Below are 6,947 nucleotides of genomic sequence, written 5' to 3' on the forward strand. Positions count from 1 at the left end.
TAGCGAATTACATTTAACTAGAGTACTAGCATTTGTGGTTTATATACCATATAGACAAAACAAGGTAGATGGCAAGCCTCCCAACAGGGTCTAGTTGGAGTTCTGCCGAGTTCTAGCCCATGGCACACAATGTACAATGGACAGAGGGCTGCCTTGCTGGCCCATATGTTGCACACTAAGAAACCACCCATTCACTCACACACTGAAGTCCGGATAATTCACTCACCTGTGGGTTGATATAGCTGTGATCTAATCAAAGGATTCTGTATGATAGAGGGCATTAAATTTGCCCCTAAGAGAAACTGAGGAAAACTGAAATCATGTCTGCGGCAGGTGGAGTAAAGGTCTCAGATGCCACTGAGCAAGTCTTTCCTGCATTCAAAACCCAAAGATCAACAGCTATAGCCTCACGGGAGGCGCAGAAGGTGCTCTCTGTGGTTGTTAGTACAGCTGAATTCATTTACTTTGCATTTAAAAGTGTGAAAACAGGTCTTTCCCAGCAGAATTGATAGCAGGGCTTGTGCTGACTCTGCTACCCTTTGTATCCTGTGGCATTCACCAACCATCCAGCCAACAAAACACCAAAGCATAAACACATACTTACACAAATAGGTCATCACATGGTTATTCCAGCAGAGCATGGTACTGCACCCCTGTAATCCCAGCACTCAGGAGGCTGTGCTGGGAGCACACTGTGAGTCTGAGGCCAACCTGAACTACATAGTGAGGTCCTGTCCAAAAAAACAAAACAAAACAAAAACAAACAATCAAAAAAACAAAGATACCACATGGTCATTCCTTTGAGCATAAATGATGTGATAATCCTTTGATTTTAAATCTTATTTATTCAACTGTAAATTTTGACTAAAAGAAATTTATCTATATACCTACAATACTACTTGTGGTAATCAATTGTCTTGCAGAAAAAAAAAATGGTGACAGGATTGTTCTTAAAATGAACTGGAATAACTAGAAATCCTAACAACAGATTTTTTTTAGATTAGCTCAATGGTTCCCCGAGTGTGATGCCCACACCACTGGGGGTGCAAGAGGATGTTTAAGAGGTGGATAGGAGAACAGTTTTCAACAGTTTATTGTATCTTAGTGCATATTAGAAAATATACCTAGGTAGCAAATTAAACTTGATGTTTTATAGATATTATTGCTTCAGCAGTAACCTCTTCAATAGGAGACTATCTGTATAAAATTATTATGTAAATAACATCCCACAGGTAACACGTTGATACTATATATCCTCGAACATAAGGTCTCACTGAAAAATAATCCCTAGCATGATTTTTCAGGATGCTCATAATACAGCTGTACCCCCAAAATAAGCCCCAGTTAACATTATCTCTCATCTGGACACATTTAGTACCTCCCTGATGGCACGCAACAGATGGATGCGATTACAAATATCAATATATCATTAAATAGAAAGTATTATTGTAGAATAGATAACAAATAATTAAATATGAATAAATTTTTGACATTAATGCTTAAACTATAATATAAATTACAGGTCTTTCTAAATACCGAAGTACCACAGGAAGGGAGGGAAGCACCACGCAAACATGAACTCGGGATTTATTGCCTGCTGACCCGCCGGAGTGCAGACACAACTCGTGGATGACGTGAGCGTGCGGCCACAAACAGCTGGGGTTGGGCCCAGCACGAAGCTTCATCATTGCGTATGCTGTGCGTTATCATGGACATGCTTAGGGCACTCGTGTGAAATAAACACTTTCTGAATTTTGGTGCCTGCGATTATTCATCACATCTGTGTGGCCGCATCCTTCTTGGCTGTCATCATTCTCGTGGCCGCTCCTGTCGGGTACGTCTTCACTTAACGCTTGATTTAATGGAAACTTGGTTAAACCCAGCCTGCAAGAGGTCACGGCATGGGCGAAGAATGCATGATATAAAATCACTGACAGCTGGGTTGCCAGTACGCTACCCGCAGGCTGCACGGACAAGAAGCACTCATTTAAGGAATTCTTTATTGCTGGACATGAGACACTGGGGCCAATGATTCTATAGGAAATGGAGGCACAAGAAGTTCGGGCTAGAATTCGAGCTTCAGAGAGTTAGGACGATGCTCCAGAAAGGACATGACAGGAATATGGGTTGTTATACATGAAAATAAGGCCTATTTGCATCTTCTGAAGCAAAACTTAATGTAAGAACCAGTCTTATTATGGGAAAACATGGTATATATGGCAAAAAGCAGTAAGATGTCCTGCCAAAGACTGATGTTTAGAGACATGGATGAAATTATTATTATTAGAGGTTACTGAGTTAGGAACAAAGCAATTACAGCCCACCAATTAGTATGTTTGTTCCTTTCAAGTTCTCATTCCCACTTTTTCTTCCAGTGCACCAGGCCCTCACTGACTTCATGTGTCTTCCAGAGGTAGAGATACACAGAAGAGTACTGTGCTGGGTTGTAAAGTAAGTCTACTTGTTCTTGCAAAGAATACATAAGTTATCTTCATAAGGAGGTGCAATCTTGGTAAGGACATTTTCTCTGTTGGTGAATAATATTAAATACTCAAGAAACCTCATCTCCAAGGGGGAAAGTTTTGGATTATTGCACTGTGGATAGTGCCCTCGTGTGGCTTCCAAGTTTACTTACATTTTAAGAATTTTAAAACACATTTCTATGTCACAAACTATAAAATGGAACACAATGACAAATAAAGCACAAGAGAAAAAGAAACAGCTCAAGAAAATGTGATAATTCACTATTTCCTAATCCTTTTGTCAAGCAGAATGGGATACCAATATGGCGGATGGGTTGTCTGGTCCACTAGTTAGGAATAATCAAATATCCAAATTTTACAAAATATTAGTTGTTCGGTTAAAATATTAACAAGTTGCATAAGTGATTTTTACTTTAAATTTTATTTTACCAAAACAAAATAGTTCAACCACATAAAGAAGTAAATTTCAACAACCAAGAAGCTAATGGCTTCCCTGATTCTGAACAAGTGGTAGAGTAGGAAGTCCCAACAGTTGACTGCATATGTGAGCGTCGGTCACCCTCAAGAGCTCCAAGTGACAGCAGCTGGTGATTTTCCCTGTCTCTGTCTCTTCCAATGGTGAACTAATGTCTCCCAGTGCTCTTCAGACCAAACTATGTATATTCTCACACAGGTGCAAAGCATGGGTGAAAAGACTCATTCCAGGTGGATCTAGCACACCAGATTCTCCATATCCTGACACCAATATTTAATGAGTTCTGAAAGATAAAGATAAGAAATTGTGCTTAAAGGTGGAGAAATTTAGTGTTTTAAAAGCCAACGTGTCTCTCTCACACAAACAATGGGAATAACAACTGGAGTGAAGAAAAACACCCACGCCCTGCCTGCTATAGTAGTAGAAATATGATCACCCATAGAGCCAGGCAGGCCATTTTCTCCTCCCCGTATTAAATTATGTCTGGGGAATTGAGCAGCAGCACATTCCCATAATGATGACAGTTTCCATAACTATAAAAATCTGCTGCACCAAGGCAAATTTTGTGTAAAATGCAAATTTCTATGCTAGGGGAAAAAATGAATAATGTGATCTTCTAAGTAAAGAATGTAAATGCAAGGAAATACTTTTTGGCATGAGGCTGCAAATCATTTATCTTTCATGCCAAGGACTGTGGTCACAATGCACTCTGCAAGGCTACTCTTCCAATCTCAGCTTTGGAAGGGAGATTTTAGGAAGGGAATGTCCAGCTTGCTCTAGGCTACTCACCAAGCAACTAGCCATGTTTTCCTGTGAGCTCAGAAACGTTCCACCCATCCTTTGGATGACTTGCAAATGAATCACAGTTTCTCCTGGTTACTGTAAGGTATGAACCAAGGGAATATTAGTTTTATCTAGAATCCCAAAGATTATATCTAACAGGAAGGGTGAGACATTCTTCATCATGCTTTAAAACAAGGTGGACCAGGTTGTCCCGAACCTGGACATGACGTGAAGAGTCCGTTAATAGTTTATGTTGCTAGGGGAGGACGTGAGGGTGCTCTCCTCCGCATGTCTTATGTGAGATGGTACTTGCACACCATGCCTCAAAAGCATGGTGAAGGATCCAAAGGGCCCCTCACTGCAGTCTATGCCCACAATCCCTAGCACTATTCTCCACAGGGAGCTGAGGCACCAGTTTGTGAAGAGCCTTAGCTGAAATACAATAAAATTAACAGAACTGGGGAAAAGAGAAAATCTCTGGTCTTTCAACTCTGGCTTGCCTTGTTCTAAAATAAAATTCCTTTTCCCTTAACCATCACACAGTACACACTTGTAGCAGGTAAAACTGCAGTGATTAATTGATAATACTGAAATTTTATTTTCCATACCTCATATTGGGTTATGGATTGCTGGTGTAACCCTTCAAATGTATTCCTGTAATTGCATTTCACTTTAAGAAAACCCATAGGAAAATTAGGTTTATAGAAATCAGAGATTGTTGCTTTACAAAAGAATTCTCCATTGGGGGAAAAAAAAATGTTACCCAGGAGCATACTTCTGCAGTCCCAGCTACATGGGAGGCTGAGATGAGGATTGTGAATTCAAGCCCAGCCCTGGGCAACTTAGCTAGACCCTATCCAAAAAACAAAACAAAAAGCCCACAACAAAAAACGCACAGAAATTTTACCTTAGGATACCTTCTATAGCCACTCCCCTAGGGTCAATTTTTTAAAATCCATTGAAATACAGCTTTTCAGATATTCATGTTGATAAAAGTACGGTTCACTTGGGAACATTGCCACATAGTAGCCAAATGGCCAAGCGACGCAGGATGACAAATGCCTACCTCTACAAGTGACACAGATTGTTAAGGAAATGGAACTCAACATTCTGCCGTGTTGGTTCAAGGTTTGGCCATGGCATCCACCGTGGTGGCTCATAGGAGGACAGAGTTTCCATGGCTATCCTGCATCACAGTTATTTAGAGCTATGACTTACTGATTTGGGTTCAATGGTCCAGTTGACAATTTAGGGAAGAATGATCTGGAGGGTACTCTTCTACCCCTGACACCAGTGTCTTCCAAGAAAAAGTGGAAAAGGTAGCCAAGTATGTTTTCTTCCGCTCACAGATCGGTGTTCTGGTTTCGCTTTTTACTTTTTGAATTGCGAGCCAACATTTATAAGCTGTAGGACTACACCCTGAAGTCTGGGACTCTGGAGAAAACTTAGATGGAGCTTCATTAAACTCACATTCTGCATAGCAGTAATTTGTTGAAGGTGGCTATGCTTCAGTTCCTCACAATCCCCACCCAAATTTCTCTCATGCAAGATTCCTGAGGCAATGGTTTTCCTTGGCGAACATCTCCAAGCCAAGGAGCCCATGTATTGAAATGGAAGGGTAAGTTCTCTGTGATTAACTCTCACCAGCATTGGAACCTGGTGGGACTTTCATTCAGCTTATCATGATCATCTTTCTTAGGTAAGGAAACTGGGGTACAGGGACAGTCTTCTCTATGATGTCCAGGGCAAAGGCATCCAGGGTTTCATCTGTCCCCTCTAGATCTTGGCTGCTTTCCTACACTGCCTCTCTCAGTACAACGGTGCAGATCTTCCAAAGGGTAAAGAATCATCTCTTTGCTTTGGTTTGGTTTTTAAAGAATACTAAATTTGTGTTGAGAGTCCTTTCTTACCTCCCTTTGTATGTGGTTATTAGCTAGGATATTTCTCGGTGTGTATGAAATGACCACGTACATGTGCTAAGTAACTAAGGGAAGCCTGTCTTGTGGTAAAGTTTTCTATGGCTAACACCAAAATTGGAAAATTCCCATGAAGATATCGAAGTTGGACCATACTTAATCACAGGCACGGACTTACTAAATTATGTTCAGATGTGTGCCTTGCCTTTGAAGTACAAGGAGTCGTGTGAGCATCATCACCCCAAAGTTAAGCCAAAAGAGCTTGGCTATAAATTTCAAATTGTACAAAACCATACCAAAAGCAAGTACAAAATTTTATTGAAATGCAGCAGTGTAAACTTCTTTAAGTCTTTCCTTTCCCATTTAAGGAGAGAGAGAGGACGGCAGGAAACCTGAGGCTCGGCTCAGTGGGTTGGCTGACGTCGATCTGCTATTTTCTTCGGCACAGGGGCGCAATGGCTTGGAATACTGAGGGATTTTATCTGTGCTGTTCAGATTTGCACAACACAGGCGCTGATTTAATTTGACAGCGAAGTAACACCAAGCCCCCAAAATAAAATTACTGAGATGTAAAACAGCGTCAAAACTCCAATTAGTTTTGTATCCTTGAAGCTTCTGGAGGAAGTCTAAAAGGCTCCCGTCACGAGGAGCAGGCATCAATTCAAGCCGCACAGATTACTAAAATGTAACCCTCCTAATTGAAATTGCTCAGAGCACAATATGACAAAAAGAATCAGAGGAAAATAAGTGGAATTTTCCCCCTCAAAAAATGACTCATTACAGAGAGACTGTTCTATTGACTTTTAACACAGTGTTCTTTTGCAAGAGCTGGGGTGGGGGGACCAACGGTCTCAAGGGTCTCAAGGGTCTCACGGGAACAGCAGCAGGTACAGGAGCCGAACGTGCTTGTGGTGTTTGACCATACACGAGCATTGGCCATTAGTGCAACACGTAGAAACTATCAGCATTTCACCAGAGAGGCATTTTGAGATGTATTTACAACTTCTGCTCAGGAAGGAGATTACTCCGACCAAGCCAGTTTTTTAATGACTCTGAATTTCGTCTCCAGAATGAACAGAAATATTTCCACGCTCAATTCACACCCCCATCTTTCTTTCAAGCTCCCCCAATAACCCCACGCGTGCTTCCCATCTTGACGCAAACCCTCAGCTCACTCATGGAGAAATGAGCTGCGTTGCTGGGTGGTGTCCACTCTGAGCAGACGCGTCGCTGTGGCTCTCAGCTAACGCCGTTCTACCCGAGTGAGGCGGCGGGGGGGGGGGGGGGGGG

General features: G+C 41.6%; 1 long non-coding RNA gene across 1 annotated transcript; it reads right to left on the reverse strand.

Annotated features, from left to right (window-relative positions):
* Positions 1-1,585: 1,585 nt before the first annotated feature.
* Positions 1,586-6,940, reverse strand: LOC117287255. Its single transcript, XR_004518494.1, has 3 exons — positions 4,960-6,940; positions 3,748-3,837; positions 1,586-3,241 (listed from the first exon to the last, which is right to left on the reverse strand). It is a non-coding gene; the product is annotated as an uncharacterized LOC117287255 (long non-coding RNA).
* Positions 6,941-6,947: the final 7 nt, after the last annotated feature.

This window comes from Fukomys damarensis, unplaced genomic scaffold (assembly GCF_012274545.1).
Source record: "Fukomys damarensis isolate Sample0158 unplaced genomic scaffold, DMR_v1.0_HiC HiC_scaffold_22, whole genome shotgun sequence".
Taxonomy (NCBI): domain Eukaryota; kingdom Metazoa; phylum Chordata; class Mammalia; order Rodentia; family Bathyergidae; genus Fukomys; species Fukomys damarensis.